This window comes from Passer domesticus, chromosome 6 (genome assembly GCF_036417665.1).
Source record: "Passer domesticus isolate bPasDom1 chromosome 6, bPasDom1.hap1, whole genome shotgun sequence".
Lineage (NCBI taxonomy): Eukaryota > Metazoa > Chordata > Aves > Passeriformes > Passeridae > Passer > Passer domesticus.
In genome coordinates, this window is record NC_087479.1 from 32,088,219 (window position 1) to 32,108,470 (window position 20,252).

The 20,252-nt window shown below is 37.0% G+C and overlaps 2 long non-coding RNA genes across 4 annotated transcripts in view; one reads left to right on the top strand and one right to left on the bottom strand.

Annotated features, from left to right (window-relative positions):
• Window positions 1–20,252, top strand: part of LOC135303024 (uncharacterized) — a 313,352-nt gene that overhangs the window by 119,089 nt on the left and 174,011 nt on the right. The window lies entirely within an intron of this gene.
• LOC135303027 (uncharacterized) lies at window positions 334–19,070 on the bottom strand. The gene is made up of 3 exons (XR_010364569.1): window positions 18,959–19,070; window positions 3,534–3,596; window positions 334–424 (listed from the first exon to the last, which is right to left on the bottom strand). It is a non-coding gene; the product is annotated as an uncharacterized LOC135303027 (long non-coding RNA).

The following is a 20,252-nucleotide window of genomic DNA, read 5'->3' on the forward strand; positions in this document are numbered from 1 at the left end:
ATTTAGTTTAAATGTCACCTGACGTATCTTAATAAAAAATAGAATTACCTGGACATTAGCTAATTTACAATAATTCCTAACATTTTTCCATAAGGAAGCTTCAAGTTTTTAGAACAGTATGTAGTTCAAAAGCAATTGTTGGATGTTCTACTGGGTTTCAGTTAGTCCCTGGCTGGACTTGTTCATCACCATTTAGTAGAAATACATAGAGACAAAAAAAAAAGAGCAATGGGTGTTCTATTATTGCCATGTTAATCCAAGGGGTTTTTTTTTTAAATCCCGTTTTCACTCTTTCTTAGATATCCACATTATCTTACCTTAGGTAAGTGAACCCTTCAGTGAAAAGGCCTTTATCTTTCCATATCTTGGTAGATGCTTTGTTATACACATTTGTGCTGGACATTATACAGAATCATAGATATACCTAGATAAAAGAAAATAAAATATAACAAAAGAAAATATTATGTAATTTGCCTTGCCTCTCCTTATTTAAAATACTAATTGTACTGCTGGTCATCCTAGGGACTCCTGATCTTAGCCATTGGCCCACTATGCTAAAAAATAATAAACATAAGGCAAGAAGAAGATCTCTGCCTCAGAATTTAGAGCTGGGACAGAAAAAGACAAAAAAATTGACATTTATTGTGTATGGATAAATAGGCAAATTAATCCATGGTTACACCCTTGTGTGTGTAGCTTTTTCAGAGTTTTAATTTAAATTAATACCCTTAAATACTTTGTGATGGAACAAAATGCTCAATATTTTAAAGCCATATTTTATCAAAGGCATCTGGATTATTTCTGGGTATTTTAACTGTGAAACTTGTATCTTTCTCATAGCATCTTTTATATATACCTTATCTCTATGCTTCTGTTTTACTTCTCATCAAAACTAATAGAATCTCTTTATGACCCATTCATAAGGAACACAGAAAAAGAAATATGCCATGTTAATGATATACTTTTATGGGTAATTTAGAAGTTTTTGTATGCTATGTAAACTCCTTGATTCTCCTTTAGCGAATATGTAAATGCAGCTGGATGCTTCTATGTCTAAACATGGCTTGAGGCAAATAGTGCCAGGACATGCTTTTGAGAAAAATTAGTATTTGTAGCATGTCTTCCAATTTGACAAGGGTTGGTCTATGCTGGAACACTTTATTTTCTTTACTTGACATTTTGACTGGAATCACATACAGCAGCAAACCATGATAGTAACATCCAGTATAATTCTATACTTAGAGTCCACACTGTTGGTCCTTCCTATTCCATGTATGCAAGACAATTCAAGAGGTCCCAGGGACCTCATAACAATGTAAAAGAGGAGTGGCAATTTATATATATACTGTAGCTTGAATGAAAATACTAGTTCTTATTGAAAAAAACTAAGAAACAGTTAAATCCCAGAAGAAGACCAAGGAAATGGTAGTGACCTTCAGCACAAATACTGTCAGTGCAAAGTAGGAAAGAACATAACAAAGTCTTATACACAAACAAAACATGACTGGAAACAGCACTGGGTGGCAGATAGCAAAATGTGAAACAGGGGCAGGAGGGAAGTATCTTATTATTTGAGTCCTTCCTTATTGAAAGTAACATGAATGCACTTTCAGAGTAGGCAGAACTTTTGGGAAGGAATGAAAGAAATGGATAGTCAGTACTTGTTGAAGAAAAGGGTGTCAACACATTTATAACTAGCTGCCAAAAATGCTCTGTTGATAAAGAGCTTTTCATGCACATTTGATACTTCTACCCTCCAAAGAAAATTTGCCAGTGACTGAATAGGAATGTTCCATTTTCTAAGCCAAAAGAGGACATAAAAATACATTTATGACTATTTAGAAATTTAGTGAAAACTGTAGAATTCCACAGACATGTGACATAAAGGTGTAAAATCAATGCTTATTTTATTTTTCTGATTCCATTTAAATCAGACTTGCAAAGGTAAAGCATTTTTAAGAAGGTATAAGTTGTTAAATAACACAAGTTATAATTTTAGACAGTTTGCTGAGAAAAAATAAACTTTATTCCAGATCCAGAATATTTCTGTCAAAAGCTTAGAAAAAATAAGAAAAAGCTCAAAATTTTGGGATAAGTTCCACCTCATTCAAAGAAATTCCACTTTATTTATTCTTAAAAAAATACTAAAATGAAACAAAACATAAATAAAAACAGAGAAAGGAAAAAGGCATCTCCCCTGCCTTGGTGACGTAGGTACCGAATTAAAGCTCTGGATTCATGTGATTGCCTCACTGGGAATCTATGACATGAGAGCTCAGCACGTTCCAGTCCTGGTTTGTGCGTGGGGTGGGGAACACCCTGTTCACATACGAGTGATGTCCATATATGTCTGGAAATTCCGGCATGTGCTGACACGAGCTGGCTTCTGCGTGGGCTCAGCTCAGCGCTCAGTTCAGAGCTGGGATGGACACAGCCGCCACAGCTTGGCCAGGAACCTCCCTCCAGGAATGTCAGGAATGCCCTCAGCATTTATTCAGCAGGAAGCTATTGGCTAAAGTCACACGTCAGCAATTGCATAAGTTTCTTTAACAAAGCAATCTGGGTTTCCTCAGAACAGATTGGATTCTCAGTCACGTGGGTAGATGATAATTTATTTCAATGATATTAAATCCTCTAAATAAGAGATCTATTTCTGTTCGCTTTTTGCATACAAACTAGTGTTGTCTTTTAGCCCCACTGTAGCTGATATGTGTTGCTGAAATAATTTTGATATATTTGAATCTAATTGACTAATCTAATGTAATTGACTAATTTGAAAATTAGTCAATAGCTAATTTCTTCTTAGAGTTATCTAGGTGATCAGAATGATAAACAGCGATAGGTTTAAAGAGCAAAATTTTACTGGTTGTCTTGTTAAAAACAGTCAAGGTAATAAATTATACATGTAAATGCCCAGTGACAGACAGTCAATAATAAAAAAGGGTTACAAATTTGCTTCTGAGACCCAGTTACAATCCATTAAGATTGTCAAACATGGTTTGACAGTGAGAAAAGAAACATTAACTTTTGAGTTTGGGTTTTTTTAAATAAATGTCTGTATCAGTAAATGGGTAGATGAAGTTAACAAGAGATATAAAATTTTGAGGCTGCCCTTAAGCAACTAGATTCGGAAAGTGGTCAAAGAAATGCAAATAAATTTTCGATGTCCTACAAAAATGCCTTTCTCCAATTTGCTCAGGTCTTGTTACTGTGGATGTTGTACACTTGAGCCTAAAGACACCAGTGTATTAACTTCCATGTGTTAATCGTGTCTGTAAATCTAAATAATCTTTGAGATTCTTTGAAGATTTGACACCTTGCAATTTTGAATATTTGCAGCAGCTGGTGTACAACCTGGGACACAGAGAGAGCTTTGGCAAAAGCAAGCTTTTCTGTCCTTTTCAGTGATGGTATGACCCTCAGAGACATTTTATGAATTATGACCATACTCAAAGGCAGTGATTAGTGAGGCACACACACATTGCTCCTTTCTCATCTCATGGGGCATGGACTTCTATCATATTGTTCCTTACCATGATGGGAGGTTTGTATTCAGTCTTCATGGTTTTTGTTGTCTAGTAAGTAGATTCTTAAGCCTGAAAAGATAAGATTCTCCATTAAAAACCATAGTATTCCATCATCATCTCTGCATGAATTCGTCTCTAATTATGAATTTGACAACTTTTATATATGCATAGGGTAGCAGAGCAGAGCCATACTCACTTGAAGGGGGTTCCCACCACAGTTGCCTGTTGAAGAGTAGGATGATTTTGTTTCTTTATTCTGCAACTTCTAAGTTTAGGTGTTTCCTCCATTTCTTTTGAATCACACACACCGACACACATAGACACACACACGCACACACACAAAACTCCCAAAAAACCCACTCCAAAACAAAAATAACAACAACAACAATAAATCAAAACAAAAAAACCCAAACAAACAAAAAACCCCACCAATTTGCCTAGTGAAGGTTCAAACATAGCAAATCTTATTATGGTTGAGAAGTAATAGTTTAATTGGGATAGCAGTTCTCTTCAAATCTTAAAAAAATGTATTACCTAGGGAAGAAACTGGCAGTACAGATGTACTCATGGAAATCCTACACATCTTTACATACATTTATTTCCTATGCTTATACATAGTGACTGTATACATGTGGGCTTTGCTTTTCTGTGTGTAGCTGAAAGGAGATATATGACATTTTACACATTTTGCCACAGAAACAGAACACAGTATTCTCTGCTTATACAAACTATGACCCAATACCTCACCTAGGGTTAAAACTTCAATGGATGTTCAGTTACATAGATATTAGCTTTATTTTACCTGGTCTAGTATGGTGTCAGTTCCTCATTACCAATTTGACTGGAAGCCAGACATTTTCTACATTAGACAAAGGATGTCTGTGTGTCCAAATATAAATAAAAAAATCCATTTGGCTTCAGGTCAGCAGCATTGTATTGAAATACAATATACATAAACACATGCATGTGTATGTATTGACTGCAGAAATTCAAATTTCTGCTTGGTTCATATTTTGAGGAAAATTATTCTGGGATTTAAGTATGTATTTCACACCCATTTTCACAAGGCTGGATTATATACACAATTTCTAATTACACTGGTCTTTCTCTAAGAGAGTAGGACAGTAGGTCATGAAAGACCTGAGTTTCACTAACCAGACAACTGAAGCAACCAAATACTCCTATGTTGTTAAGTTCTGTTTAGATTGACAGACCAAAAAGAGGCATTAGGGAGATGATATTTTTTTACTTACTTAGTTATGAGAATAGAAGCCAGGTTAGATCATGTCTGCTGTCACTCTTTTCATTGGTAGAACTTCATGTAGTTTATAATTTCTCAATAGAATGGCAAAGAGTTAACACATACTCCTTTGGAGAAGAATAGTCTCACATGTTTTTTCTGTTTTAGGAACTCACGGAAATATTACCACTAGCATATAATTAAAAAGACTGATATGTCCTTGGAGTGTAGCCTTTGCCATCATCTTTTACCAAATAACACTAGAAATCCCAATTAAACACTTTTCATTAATTTTCTTTTCATAGTCTCCACTTTCAGAGTAAGAAAAAAGAATGTAAGGTAATTATTTGAAAAGATAAAATACCACATGCTGTTTTGCAGAAACTGCATGGTAACTCTAATGGAACATCTTAACTCTACAGGAAATCAAAGTAACTGAGTAATAAATTTTGTCATCTCTATCTCTGTTATCTCTTGATGAATTTGAAAGATCTCACTAGACACTATTTTTATTTAATAATGTGAAATTACCATGAGAAGTGCTGCTTCATTTTGTATTTTCTTGTGAGAGCAAGATTGTTCCATATTCTTAGCATAACTGACACAGCAAACAAGTGGCATTACAGGAACAATAACACAGGAAATGGTTCTAGGTTTGAAAGTAGTTGCAAAGGGTTTCTTAAAGATGGAACTGCACACACCATAAGTACTCATGCATCTAACTGTAAGATGAACATAGAGACGCAGAGTATATAGTCTGGAAAGGAGGTCTGGAATTCATCTAGCCCATTGTACTCAGAGCAGGCCCGTTGTACAACAGATTTTGGCATCATCAACAAGGCATCTTTAAATCTAAAGAGCACTTACAAGTCAGACCAGTTCTATTGAGAGTATTAAAGAGTAAATTATTTTCCCATAGTCCAAAGACTATGGGAAATTATTTTCCATGATCCAGAGAACACAAAAACATTACTGAAGTGTTACAATACTAATGAGGAGTAAAACAACTGAGACATTGCTACTGCTGTCATGTTGCTTCTGAGCTAGTGTAGTAAATAGGTAAAAATTTAGCTTGTGCCAAGGAGCATTATCCAAGCCAACAGGAAAAAACATAGAAGCTCTTACTGTTTGTTAAAAAACAAAACATCAGCATCCCCATGTACCAGATGAAGTATGTTTTAACTTGTTCAACAGAACATGCATTAAAATAGCTATCCATTCTACAGTATAGAAGCTGAGAGCTTCTGAGATACTTCAATCCATTCTCCAGCTGAGAGAACTAAAATAATCTTTCCGATTTGAGGTAGGACCTTTTTCATTGTTTTGGAATGTTTGAGATACACTATTAATGGGAGAAATCCAGATGATCTTAGAAAATGGCATGGAATAGTAGTTTGTTATAGGCTTTTTATAGATTTGGCTGCTTCTCTTCATGTCGTAAAAGAGAGAAACAAAAATATCTGGAACACAGATCAGTAAAATGGCTGTTACTTCTAGCTGGTCATTGGGTACAAAACTAAAAGAAGATAATAAAAACTATAAAACATCTGCTCTTATATGAGATTGTAGTCCAGAAATTGCCAGAGTGGACCACAGTTGAAGGTTAGTAAAACTTTTTGCTTCTAGTTGATCAAAAGCTAAAATGAATAGAATTGCAAGGATAAAGATAACCCAATAAACTTTTGTCTTTACTTTTCCATCAGTTTGGAAATGTAAGTGATCTTGCTATAAATATATGGTAGCTAGTATTTAATAAAAAAATCTATATACATACCTCTGGTTTCAATATGAAAATGATATTAATATAACCTCCAGCACATTACTCAATGGAGGTTAACAATGGCATGGAAATAAGGACTGTAAAAATAGTGGGTTTCATATATAATAAACTTTGATGAATACATATTTTTAAAAATTTGCTCCACTATTCTGTGTAGATTTCAAATAGCTGCTGGTCCCATTCATGACTAAAATTTTCTTCATACTGAAATACATATACTCATAGAAACGTTTGGGTCAGAAGGGACCTTAAAGATCATCTAGTTCCCAGCCCCCTTCCACTAGACTGTGCTGCTCAAATCCCTGTCTAACCTGGCCTTGAACACTTCCAGGGATGGGACATCCACAATGTCTCTGGATAACCTGTGCCTGTGTCTCATCACCCTTACAATAAGGAATATCTGTTTAGTATCCAATCTAAACCCACCCTCTTTCAGTATAAAACCATTCCCCCTTGTCCTATGCATACATGTCAAAGTAAAAAGTCCCGGCCCAGATTTCTTATATCATTTTTCAGGTATTGCAAGACAGCAGTAAGGTGTCCCCTCAACCTCCCCTTCTCCAGGCTGGATGAACCCAATTCTCTCAACCTGTTTAATATGAGAGGCCTTTCAGTACTCACCATCTTCATGACCCTTCTCTAGACATGCTCCAGCAAATCTGTGTTGTCATTATGTTGAAAGCCCCAGAGTGGGACACACTACTCCAGAGGGAGTCTCATGAGAGCAGCTGAATGGAAAAATCATCTCACTCGACCTGCTGGCTACACTTCTTTTGATGCAGCCCAGAATGTGGTTGGCTCTTCAGGCTGCAAATGGGCACTGCCAGGTCATGCTGAGCTTCTTTTCATTCAATGCCCCCAAGTCCTTCTCCTCAAAGCCGCTTTCAACCCATTCTCCACCCAGCCTGTACTCATGTTTGGGATTGCCCTGACCCATGTGCAGGACCTTGCACTTGGCCTTGTTGAACTTCACGAGGTTCACACAGACCCACCTCTCCAGCCTGTCAAGATCCCTTTTGAGGGCATCCCTTCCCTCCAGCATGTCAACTGCACCACACAGCTCAGTGTCACCAGCAAACTTGCTGGGGCTGCTCTCAGTCCCACTGTCCATGTCACCAACAAAGATGTTAAACAGAGCCAGTCCCAGTGCCAGCCCTGAGGAACATCAGCTCCTCACTGGTCTCCATTTAGATGTAGAACCACTTACCACTACTCTTTGTGTGTGACCATTCAGAATTTTTATCCACTGACTGGTCCATCCATCAAAGACATGTCTCTCCAGTTTGGAGAGAATCAAAACATTGAAATGCTTAATGCTTTGAAAAAATCCAGACAGATTAAATCAGTTACTTTCTATATCCACCAACACTGTCACACCTGTAAAAAACCACTAAATTTGTTAGGCAAGATTTTCTCTTGTGAAGCCGTTTTGGCTGTCAGCAATCACCTTATTTTCCATGTGCCTTAACATAGCTTCCAGGAGGATGTAGGTTTTGTACTTCTTTGTTCACCTTAGGTAATAAGCAATGCTTCCCAAATTTGACATTAAATGAAAATTCAAGAAGCTCAAGTCTTTTAGTTTAGTCTATCTTAGTTTGTATTATTTTAATTATGAGAAAGTACACACAGCAAAAATCTCTTTTATTCTAGTGACTGCAGGTTAAATTGAGATGGGATGTTGTTTCCTTCCAAGCTTTCCTCTTTCTTCTCCTATATTCTGTCAGGGAATTATGTACTGTTTTAATGCTGTTTATCTAACTTATTTTTGCAGTACCTTTGCCCTACTGGAATGTTAAAAATGGAGAAGGAAATACTGAAATACTTGCTCCCAAAAAGCAGAAACTGAACTCTCCCAAAAGTTTGTAATGTAAGATATTATTATCTCTTTTACTGTGGTTTGTTGAAGCTTGTTTTCTTTCATGTTTTATAATAAACTGTGGCCTTTAACAATGTCTTCAATAACCTAACTAAATTTTTTCTTCTTTAGATGCCAGTGATTAATTTTTTCTTGTGTTTTCAAAGAATTTGTTTTTTCCACTACCACATCTACAGCTTCACACAAAAACAATTCCTAGTTAAACCCTCCTTTTACTCTTGCTTTTATTCGATGAGCAGTTGTTTATTGTCTTGCAAGCAACAAAGTGAGCATGTTCACCTATTAATGGATATTTTTAGATATCTTTCTTAAAAACTTCATCCCCTTTATTTGGTTATTAAGGAGAAAAAAGACCCTTAAATATAAAAGCAGTTTCTTTGATGTCGAGTTGCTTATTCTTTAAAATAGGTTGGCAAAATGAGACAGACATGTCAGATACTGCAGTTACACCAGTCAAGGCCATTCTATGTCCTTATTTTCCCTGTAGAGAGCAGTATTCCTCTGGGTTCATTCAAGGTGGGAATAGCTCTTATGAACATTTCCAGGTCACATATATCAGATGTTTATGCCTCAACGATCAAACATTGCACCTTGTGCATGTCTAATATTCAAGCTTGGTGTAATTTTTCATGTTAAGCAGGTGGTATGCTCTGGGAAAACAAAACATTGTACTTCTTCAGTGCATCCTGACCTTTTCAGCCACCCTTTCTTTGGCAGGTCTGACACAGACTAACAGTGTCTGCCCCATCTGACATGACAACATCAGTGCCTCTTTCAGAAAGAGTTTCTTCACAGTAAATGTGTTTCTGTTTGTTCCAGTAAATCTGGTAATGCCAGAAATGAATCTTTTCCAATCTGGTTTCCTAGATGCATGACTGTGGAGGGAGGAATTTAAACAGAAACCAGAGCTGCTGACTATTCATCAAGGAAATATTTTATATACACAGTTAGGATTCCTTTACCAAGCTTGTACATTAGTGTATTTAATTTACTTTATGTAGAGCTTGCTTCCCAAATATTTTTCAGTCCAGTGTCTGGACAAGGACCTCCTCTGCCTTTGTTTTTCTTCAAGCAATAGAGTAAAAACTTTTCATCTCTCATATTAACTGCTTCCTCTATGGTAGAGCTGCAAAACTTACATATCATCACCCTTTATTTCCTCCAAGTTACAAGAAATTTTCTTTATATTAAAATTAGGTGACTTGAAGAAGTAGGAAAACATATAGCCTACTAACAGTGTTTGAAACATTTTTTCAGTCCTTAAAAATGAATAGGGTCCTCATACATGCTGTGTGGCAACTCATAAAAAGAATGTGCAAAATGCAGTGAGAGCAAAGCCCAGATGAGGTCCTGACATGTTGGATACTATGTCCTTAGCCAGGGAAAACTTTCACTGGCTTTCATGCACTAGAGAGAATGTGTATAGTGCCAGTTTATCATCTCAGCTGCACCAGTTCACAGTCCTGCAGTTACACTTCTTTCAGCTGCGACTAGAATTAGGATGGATTTCAAGTAACAAGGACATGCATTACAGGCTTGTGATTCAGAATATTTCAGTAACACTGCTTTAAAGCAATGAGATTTTGATCCAAAAGATGTAGAAAGCAAAAGAGTTAATATATTTTACACTTATTTTCATCAAGTTCAGTGACAAGTAAAATCTGAGCTCAGCTGCCAAGCAGACAGCTCAGCTCTGTAATGATGGAAGATGGAACCTGTTCATTTCCTTGCATTCCTCATTATGGCCAACAGTTCATTTTCTAAAAATATGACTGTGGAAAAAGTTAGAAATGTTTCAATTGATTCAGTTCTCATTTATAAGTCAGGAATTTACTCCACAGCTATAAACAAAGTCTCAGCATTTTGCAATTGCATAAATCAGACTATAACTTGTACTCTACATTTATGTTGTCCTGAATAGTCTTATGTTACTTTAAATGTATAAATACATCAGTACTCAGATTTTGCATTGCTTTGAATGACTTTATATCTAAAACTACAACAAGGAATTTATCAGGGGAGCAAAAGTCCATATCAAAATTCAAATCATTAAAACTGAAAAGATCTTCTGCAGCTTCATTTAGTTTCTTTGGCTTATACCCTAAAAATAAAAAAAATAGTAGCTGCAAATAATATGTTACAACAAAGCCTAATAACTTTGCCTCTCATATAATCTCAGTTTTGTTGTTTTGCTTGGAGTCTCAGTACATGAAATTTTATCTATAAATCAAAATCTTGGAAATAAACTTGCTGAAATCACAATCAGAGTCAAATATTTATGTGATGATTTTTGTGAGAAGTTCAGTAAATATGTTGTCATCAGTTAGAGCCTCAAGAAAACATCTCAGGTTTTTTTCTCTTCGGCTTGGAAAAATATGATTCAGTCATGGACAGGAAAATTATGCTTGAAAAAACAGTTTCCTAGCAGGTCTGCACAGGAGCACCTTCACTGTGCTGCCCAGTTTTTAAAAGTTTCATAGTGTGCTCATATTTCTTTGACACATCCCACAGGTGATACTTGGACAGTCTTTTAAAGACTCCATCTGTCTTCCTTCCCCATACTGATCCTATTTGTTTCTCTTCATCACTTTCTCCTCCCTGCCTCCCTATATTTTGTGAAATTTAACCTTGTTTGTTTCTTGCTTTTTATCTTGACTGTGCTGTTTTCTCCCAGCCACAAACATTCAGATCCCATTTCCATGCCCTTTTTTTATTGCCTTCTTCTCACATTACTTGACTTCACACTTTTCCTTTCACCTTCTGCCTTGTTCACCATTCCTGTTCTCATTTCCATGCTGTCTTAGCAACTTTCCTAATTTGCAACTACCTTGTCTGGCCTAGGAGGGCTTCTGCACTCATGTCCTTTGCCATGGATCACATCTTTCTCGTTTAGGCACTGGTACTTGGTGCCAATAGCCATTGTCCTGATACTGGCTGATGGAACCTCTCCAATTCTCAGTAGTCTCTCTCCAACAGCCTCTCTTTTCCTACCCCTTGACTTCTACACCTTGGCTAACAATTGACCAGTGTACCCAGGGACTACTGCAGCATAGTAGGTAAACCCATGGCTAAATAAATAAATAAATGAATTGCATATATCATATTTCGTTGCGAGTAAAAAACAAGCTGCTACTTTTTAAAATTTTTCTTAAAAGCCTCAAATGTGTATGAGTTTGATACAAATCAGAATTTAGAACACACTGAAAAGCTGAGAGATTAAGGACTTTTCCATTGAATATTATAGATTGATAGTGAATCTTGGTCCATGCTGGAATCCTTCCAGTTTTTGTGACTTAACTGAATACCAAGACAAACAAGAATTGATATTGTATCATTTACAAACAAGGTGTGAAAAGGAAAGGCAAAAAGTAAAATTACTGTGAAAAACATAAGTCTGCAAGTTTGTGCAGTAACATTCAGAGCTTTAACTGCATGGTGAGGGATAACCTCTGCTTACATTCAGCTGCTGACAAAAGAGCAAAAAGGTGCTGGACTTTATAAGGAATGAGTGAGGAATAAATGGGGAAAAATAGACAACTATATGGTCTAAAGTAATGGGACAACTTCAGCTTTCATATTTTGATTAAATCTTCATATTCCATCTCAAAAAAAAAAAAAAAAAAAAAAAGAGGATTGCAGGATTATAACAAGTCTACTAAAGAATAAAAGAGTATACAAACTGGATTTTTAAAGTTGATAGACTGCACATACTCAGAGGGGCTTTTATATTAATGAGTACCAGGATGAGAACCTTTCCTAAGTAGGACTGTAGCTCAGTTTGGATAGTTAGGTTTTCACAAAGGCTATTAGTTTGGTAAGATCTAAAGAGATTTTAAAGATCCTTTGAAATAAAGGGTGCTGTGTAAATCTAGATTAATACATTTTTCCTGCAGGTAATATTTATGTTAATTTTGCCATTTTTCAGGTTTCCAGTGAAGGAACAGCTACTGGCTTAGTGTTTAACTCTGCATATTTACATAAAGCTTTTCCATGTTACTCCTCATTCCAAAGAAATAAAGCATGCTTGTTTTAAAAAAAATTCTGAGTCACATTCCTGTAAATTTTAATTTTTAACCTATTCATTATTTTCCATTTATACTACACAAATACAAAGGTTAAAAGCTCAGCAAATCTATATAACTGCAGTAAAAGCAACTGCAACATATTTAATCTACTTGTGTTCTCATTGTCTGTTTCAGAAACTCACTTCTTTGAAAGTTTTTAAATTTCAGTCTAAATTCATGCTTTATTCTTCATGTTGTATGTCTCTTTCCTCCTCACAGACGCTTATCCTGGCTGTGTTTCAAGAAAAGAACTGTCCATCTTCTCTACTTCTGTTTATCTAGATTTGATAAACTGTGCAATTTTGTTACAGTAACCTAAGTTTCCACAGACATGGGAGAGCAGAGCTGTGCACTTTTTTTTTCATTTTGGATATGTAATCCAGACTATGTGGAAAAAAATAATACATTCCCTTGAAAGTGCCCTTCGTAATACATTCTACATTTGCCTATGTGTTTGACTTTTTTCCTGGAGATTTAGCTGTTGTGTTTAACCAACCTGATTGACTCCTACAGTGGAACAACTGGATAAATGAGAGCAGTGAATGTTGTCTACCTGGACTTCAGCAAGTCTGACACTCTCCCATGATATCCTCACAGGCAAGCTCAGGAGCTGTGGGCTGGATGAATGGACAGTGATGTTTTTTGAGAGCTGGCTGAATGACAGAGCTCTGAGGGTTGTGATCAGTGGCAAAGGATTTAGTTAGAGTCTTGCCACAGGTGGTGTCTCCCAAGGTTCAATACTGGGGCCAGTATTGTTTAACTTATTCATTGATTTCTTAGATGAAGGGGAGATCCCTCCTCAGCAATGTCACTGAGCACACAAAGCTGAGAGCAGTGGCCAATACCCCAGAGGGCTGTGCAGCCCTTCAGAAGGGCCTCAGCAGGCTGGAGAGATGGGCAGAGAAGAAACTGCCTGGGATTCAATAAAGGCAAGTGCAGGGTCCTGTACCTGGGCAGGAATTGCCCCATGGGCCAGCACAGGCTGAGGGCTGAGCTGCTGGGAAGCAGCTCTGGGGAGAAGGACTGGAGGTGCTGGTGGGCAACAAACTGTCCCTGCGCCAGCAGTGTGTCCTGGTGGCCAAGAAGGCCAATGGGATCCTGAGCTGCATTGGGAAGAGCACGGCCAGCAGGTGAAGGGAGGGGATCCTGCCCCTCTGCTCAGCCCTGGTGAGCCTCACCTGGAGAGCTGTGTCCAGGTCTGGGCTCCTCAGGACAGGAGAGACAGGGAGCTACTGGAGACAGTCCAATGGAGGGCTATGCAAATGATGAGGGCACTGGAGCATCTCTCTCATATGGAAAGCGGGAGTCATCCTTCTTTGCTCTTCTTGAAAATTGGGACAATTTTCAAAAATCATTGAGAGAGGCTTTGCAATGACATCAGCCAGCTCCTCAAGGATTCTCAGATCAGGCTCCATAGATTTTTAGGGATCCAGCTGGCGCAGCAGATCCTGCACAAGTTCAGGGTCAGCTCTCTAAAATGCTATTTAAAAAATTGTAAGAACTAATGTGTCAGTAATGCCTGGAATTTTATGGATTTTTAGGATATGAAAGAGAAACCAACTGCACCTGACTGAAAAGCCTAAAGGAATCACTTAGGATTTAGAATAGACAAAATTACCTTAGTCTGTGGTCTTTTTCATAAAGAATGAAAAGTTTGCAACATTTCAGATAACTCTCCAGTCTTCTGTGATTTAGAATGCTATTCCATTCAAAGTATTCATAGACATAAATGCTATAATAATTAATAATTAACGATCAATAGTCAATAAGAAGAAGAAGAAAAAGCACAAAAGGAATTCCAGTACGCATCTGTTGTGTTTCAGACTTGAAGTCAGAACAACAAAGACATCAGCACAGCTGTAAAGGTCACTTACATAGCAGGCTGAGTCAATAAACAGGAATATTTAATCATGGCTTAGAAGTTGTGAGGGACAAACAAGACAAGCTGTATAAGGAAAAAGAATCCCTACATTACAGGAGGTTGTATAAAATTCTGAGAATTTTCTGATTCCCCTGTGAAAGAGTCACTAAACTTTTTATCAGGGAAGGTTGAGTCATCCTGTTCTAAGTGAACTAAAGTTTGTTTTGGAGAAATTTGTGCCTGGTATTGTTTGTCTTTTCATTTTTCATATCATGGTTTTCCATTTGGGTTGGCAATAGAGCTGACAATTTGGAGATAGGGAATAAACGTATAGCACTTGCAATTTGAGCAAAGGAAATAAAAATAATCACTTTTCTTATGCCAGGTTTCTGATCTTACTACTACAACAGGAAAGTTCAAAAGCTGATTAGGTAAGATGACACAGGCAGAGTGCTACTAGGAGGTAAGCCTTATTATGTCCATGCCTAAAAACAAAAATTCTATGAAATAGTATATTTTTTTTTAAGAATTAATCAGATTTAGAATTTGTTTACATTTCATGGTTTATGAAACCAAAATAACCATATGCAAGATACTCAGGTAAGAAGAACAAAGACAATGGTACCCTAACAAATGAGAAAAAGGTCTAATGCAACCTCTCAGCAGTTGTTAGGAATTTGAACTTCAGTTTCCAGCTTCAGAAGCTCACATATATTCCAGTAATTGCCATTAAAAACATTTACTTCTCACTAACCAATATTGTCTAAGACATCCCATAGAACAACTGTTTAAATCAGTATTGATAAAAAATCCTTGCACAATAAAAATTGGTATTTTCCTAAAATGTTAATTTGAGTTTGGCCTTAAAAAAAGCTCCACAACTGTATGAGTAGAACACAGGATATGGATGAAACCCATGGCAGAGAAACAGCTGAAAAAAGGAAGAGGCAGACATGGATTCCCTCCCAGCATTTAGGCATAGCCTTATAGTTATTGTAGTATATCAGTATAATATAGTGAGGGATGTTGTGCAGCTAGGCCCAAATATAATCCCTTGACCTTATACTGGCAGGGGGCAAGATTTCACTGTTATTGCCTTGTGCTCTTCTTGCTAGAGGCAGAAAAGATTTGTGAGGTTTTTCTGGTCTCTCTTTTCACTTGGACCACATTAACTTTAAAACAAATAAAAATAAACAAATAAACCAGAAAGTTTGTTTTGCACTACAAAAAAAGCAGAATCTATAATAAATTTTATAATCAAACTATGTTGAAAATTCTCTAAGCGTTATTGCCACATTTTTATGGGGCGTTTTTACTTGTCGAGGAAGAATCCCTGGTGTTTTGGTTCCAAATGCTCCAGCCTTAGAGTCTGTTAAAAATTACAAAGAAGAGATGTTGGAAATGCCCAAGGCATCCAACCCTAGCATAGCTTTTTCAAAAATAATTTCCAGTCTAGTTTGGTTTGTTAGTTTTGTTTCTTTTTTATGCCTTATCAGAACATACTTCTTGGTATTCACACAGAACAGGAAGTTTATAAGTTTATGTGTTCAAGGCCAGGTTGGATGGGGCTTCAAGCAAGGTGTCCATGCCCATGACAAAAGGATAGGATTAGATGATTTTCAAGGGTCCTTTCCAACCCAAAACATTCTATGAAGTCCAGAGGAGGACAAAAAGAAATACACACCTTTCTGCCTTTCACTGATTGGAATAAAATACTTTGGGACCAAACCCATGGAATTACCACAGTGGAACTCAATATGGAAGGAAAATAAGCCTTATTCAGGTAAGGTTTATTATTCTGTTTCTTTGCATCTTTGATAGTTGAAGCAAGCATTTCAAAGATATAGAAAGGGAAGACTCTCCAAAGTAGATAAGTCCCTGTGGAAAAAGCAAGCATGCAGCTAAACAAATGTTTCTTGCCATGTAAGACCTTAAATCTTATGCTACCTAGCAGCCTACATCTGGAATATAAGATATCACTGTCAGCTAACACAGCAGGCTGGAGAAGCAAACGCTGTGATGTCAAAGATACAACACATTTTATAACTAAAGTAAATAAAACTAATTTTAAGGCCAAAAAAATTTTTAGCAGTTGTGCAAAATTCATAGTACTAATTATTGTTTCAGCAGAGTGGTTGGGGGGTCCAAGCAATGCTTTGGCAAAGACTTTGAGTGGAGGGCTGCCAAGAGCAGCTGTGCAGTGACAAGTCTGGAATGTCCTCTGAGTAAGGCTGGCTGCAAATATCTAAGGACTCTGAGAGGGGGAGGTTCTTTAATATCTTGAGAAATATGAAAGCCCCATTCAATAATTTTAAAAAAATCATTAGTCATAAAAGAAGGAAACATGAAAATAACCTTGTTACAATGTTGCTGTTTATTCACCCTAGCAAAACACATTTCATGTGTGTTCAGTACACTTCCTCTAAGCTTGCTTTTTCTGATGTGCAGCTTTATGAGGTTAGGGTTCACATAGCAGATCAAAGTTTAGTAAGTTTGACTGCATTCAGGATTTCAAAATTCCTATAATGAAATATAGTTTCATATTCCTACACACCATAATACAGTATTTCAAATTCCTTATTGGCCAGAATTAGAGTTTTCCATATATTTCAGAAGTGTTACTGTGAACACCTAATTCTGCTCTCTAGGCTCAATACAAGGGGTCACTGATTGAGCAATGAGGTTAATTACTGTAACATCTGTATCAGTCTACTCCTCTGATACATAAAAACAACATTTGTACTAATATCCTGCTTTGCTGTTTCGAAATCTAGTAATAGAACATTTCTAAAGTTGTCTTCACACAAAACCTTAAATCTACACCACAAAAGCTTTTAGAAGAAAAATGACACAGAATAAAGGATAATATATTTACCTGGGTCTTCCATAAACTCTTATTTTTAACTGTATTATTTAAGTAACAAAACATAATTCCTGCTAATGAACTAGAATTACTTTAAGATGCAGTATTGTTCAAATGCAAACCAGATATATTCAGGAACAAAGGCCCCATTTAGAAACTAAAGTTCAGCTGTCAAGTTTTCGACGTCAAGTATTTAGTGCAGAGTGGTCTTCCTTCTATAGGTTTCGATGAAGTGTTCCACAAAAAAAATATTAAATTTTAAGGCATTTCTCCTGCATTTGATTGAGTGATTTTAATAAAATTCTTCTACAAAACTATGTCCTACAAGACTCCATGTATCAATTTAAGGCATTTGCAGATGGCATCAGCTATGTATTGAAAACACCTTGTTCATAACCAATGTAAGAACAGACCCCTCCATCATGAGACAGTGGTCCCCCACCAAGGCTATCAGCTCCAGCTCTTCACTCCAAACTTCAGTCTGACAGAGACATTAAAAAACTGATATATGGCTTAGGTCTAGATTAAACATTAGGAAAACCTTCTTTACTGTGAGGGTGGTGAGACACTGGCACAGGTTACACAGAGAACACAGGTGTTGTGGTAACCTCTTGTCTCTGGAGGTGTTTAACCTGGAGGTCAGATGGAGCTCTGAGCAGCATGGTCTAGTGGAAGGTGTCCCTGTCCACAGCAATTGGAACTGAATGATCTTTAAGGTCTCTTACAATCCAAACCATTCTATAGAATTCATAGAATTCTTTTTTAAAACTGTAACACGGTTTGTTTGCAGATTTTTTTTTAGCTCAGATGTATGTGCATATACAATGTTACAGAAGTCTGAAATCCATTGCAATCTTTCTGCTTGCCTCCCGCTGAGATTATTCATGTTTGCACTAATGCCACATTTTAAAATTTAAATGTAAGAAAATTCCAAGTTACAATATTAAATATCATATAATATCTAGTGTCATCCTTGTTTATTCTTTCTGGCATCAGGGAGCTCTACAGGACCTTAACATATAATAGGCAATGAAACAGTTTATATTCAAGAGGTTGATCTCCAAGTGTGTTGAACACAACCTCATCAGAATTGCCAGGTTTTCAGCACTGACATCTTCATGGAGGTGCTACAAGTGAGAAGTATGTGGTCATAGTTTCAGCTTTGCAGAGAGAAGTAATTGACTTTCATGCAGGATTTTGATTATTGTGAAATCTGAGTTTGTCCCACTTGGTAACAAAAGCCAAATATTTCATAATTATCTGTGAAAGGCAGTGAAGCTTCAGTATGGGAGCAGGTCAGCTCCTGGGCTTCCCCAAAGCATTAGTAGTGTGAGTGCTCTTTTCTTAAGACAGGTTAGGAAGGTGATTGCCCTGAAGGCTCCTGATGGACCTGTCCCAGAGCTGCCCCCTTCAACTGCTGGAGCCCTAGACCCGTTGCAGACGTGCAGCTCCCTGGCTTCTGAGAGACACAGAGGAAAATACCAGTGTCTCAGAAACAGATTTCAATCTGCCTGAGCCAGCAAATTCCTACCAGAAAATGTTTTGTCAGAACTTTTCCAGTCTTTTCCATTTGTAATTAAAGGCTTACATTTTACTATAAAAGATATTATTTTGCTTTGTGTAGCATGTTTCTGTGCTGTCATTTGGATATTAGGGGAGGTGGGATGGTGTTGGCACTGATCCCCTCCATCCCAACTTTGAACCATAAAATACCAAAGAAATTTGCTCTTGCTTTAGAATTCCTTACCGTAACTGAAATGAAGGTCAAAATTGCTTGTAATACCCTTGACACTGGCACAGGATTCTGAGAAGGAAGCACATCAGAAAAGGTATCAGTCTGTGGCTGAAGCAGTAATGGCCTGGACTAGGCCAGGAAGGTAGTGCCTGGACCCCGGTCACGCAGAGGACTTTGTGTAATAGATGGCATGAATTTCTCTCCTGTACTGACAAAGGAGAACTGTTCCAAAAATAATTAAATACAACTTTCATGAAACCAATTTTCTTACCTTTGAAAACTCCTTATGTGACTTTATTGTTATATAAGAGTGATGGTTATCGAAATATGCTTTTCCTCCTCACAACTAGAAAATTGGCATGGTCCGATAGGATGAAGGTGTAAAACATGCAAGCCAGACCTGGCCTTTACAAACATACAGTTCCTTCCATGTTCTTTTTAACCTGTGAAATGCACAGAGAACGAACAATAGAGTGTAAAGTATGCATATCTTTGGGATACCCAGCAAAATTCCGTATGGACTGCCTATGGAATCCTTTTCTGTTAAAAAATTAAGTATCCTATAATGAAAGTTTTGAAAATAGGAGGTTAAATTTTTTATCAAATAAATGTGGCAGTGAAAAGCATCTCCTACTCCTGTAATCTTTTGTCTTTTTCTAGGAATACATTATTCATTTTTAGTTTGTGGACTTTTTTTTTCCCTGAGTGGGCAATCACATATTTTTATAGAAAAAAAATAAGTTCATAGTCATTATCCAACTCATGTATGGCACTTGTAATATATGGTGTCTATAAGATGTATATTGGGAGCAAAACTGCCAATCACAAAGCAGGGGGCACTAGAAGAAAATAAAGGCACAATACATCTCAGTGTAGGATGCTGCAGGAGCTACTCTTCCAAAATGCCTATTGCATTAACTTGTTATCTGCAGCAACAGTTACATATCATCCCTTGCTGAGTTGGCCAGTGGATGCGATGTCACAACAGAAACACATTTTAGCTTGTACTATAGACTTATTGAGGGACTCCGATCAGAGTTGCAAGAATCTGAGACAGACTAAGAAAAAGAGGGCCCCATTAACTTGCAATTACTACCTTGCTAATTGCTAAATTGCTAACATATGTAACTTGTTTCACTGTGGTCAGAACTCAGTGCTCCTCACATGCAGTTGACCACATTTGTCACTTTTTTATTAAGATGTGAAGAAGCAATAGCAAGTAGTCAGGTTGTATCCTTCAAGTAAGGACCCAGATTTGCTAGGGCTGAAGCTGTAGTGAAGATAATTGTATTGGTTTAGACATTTT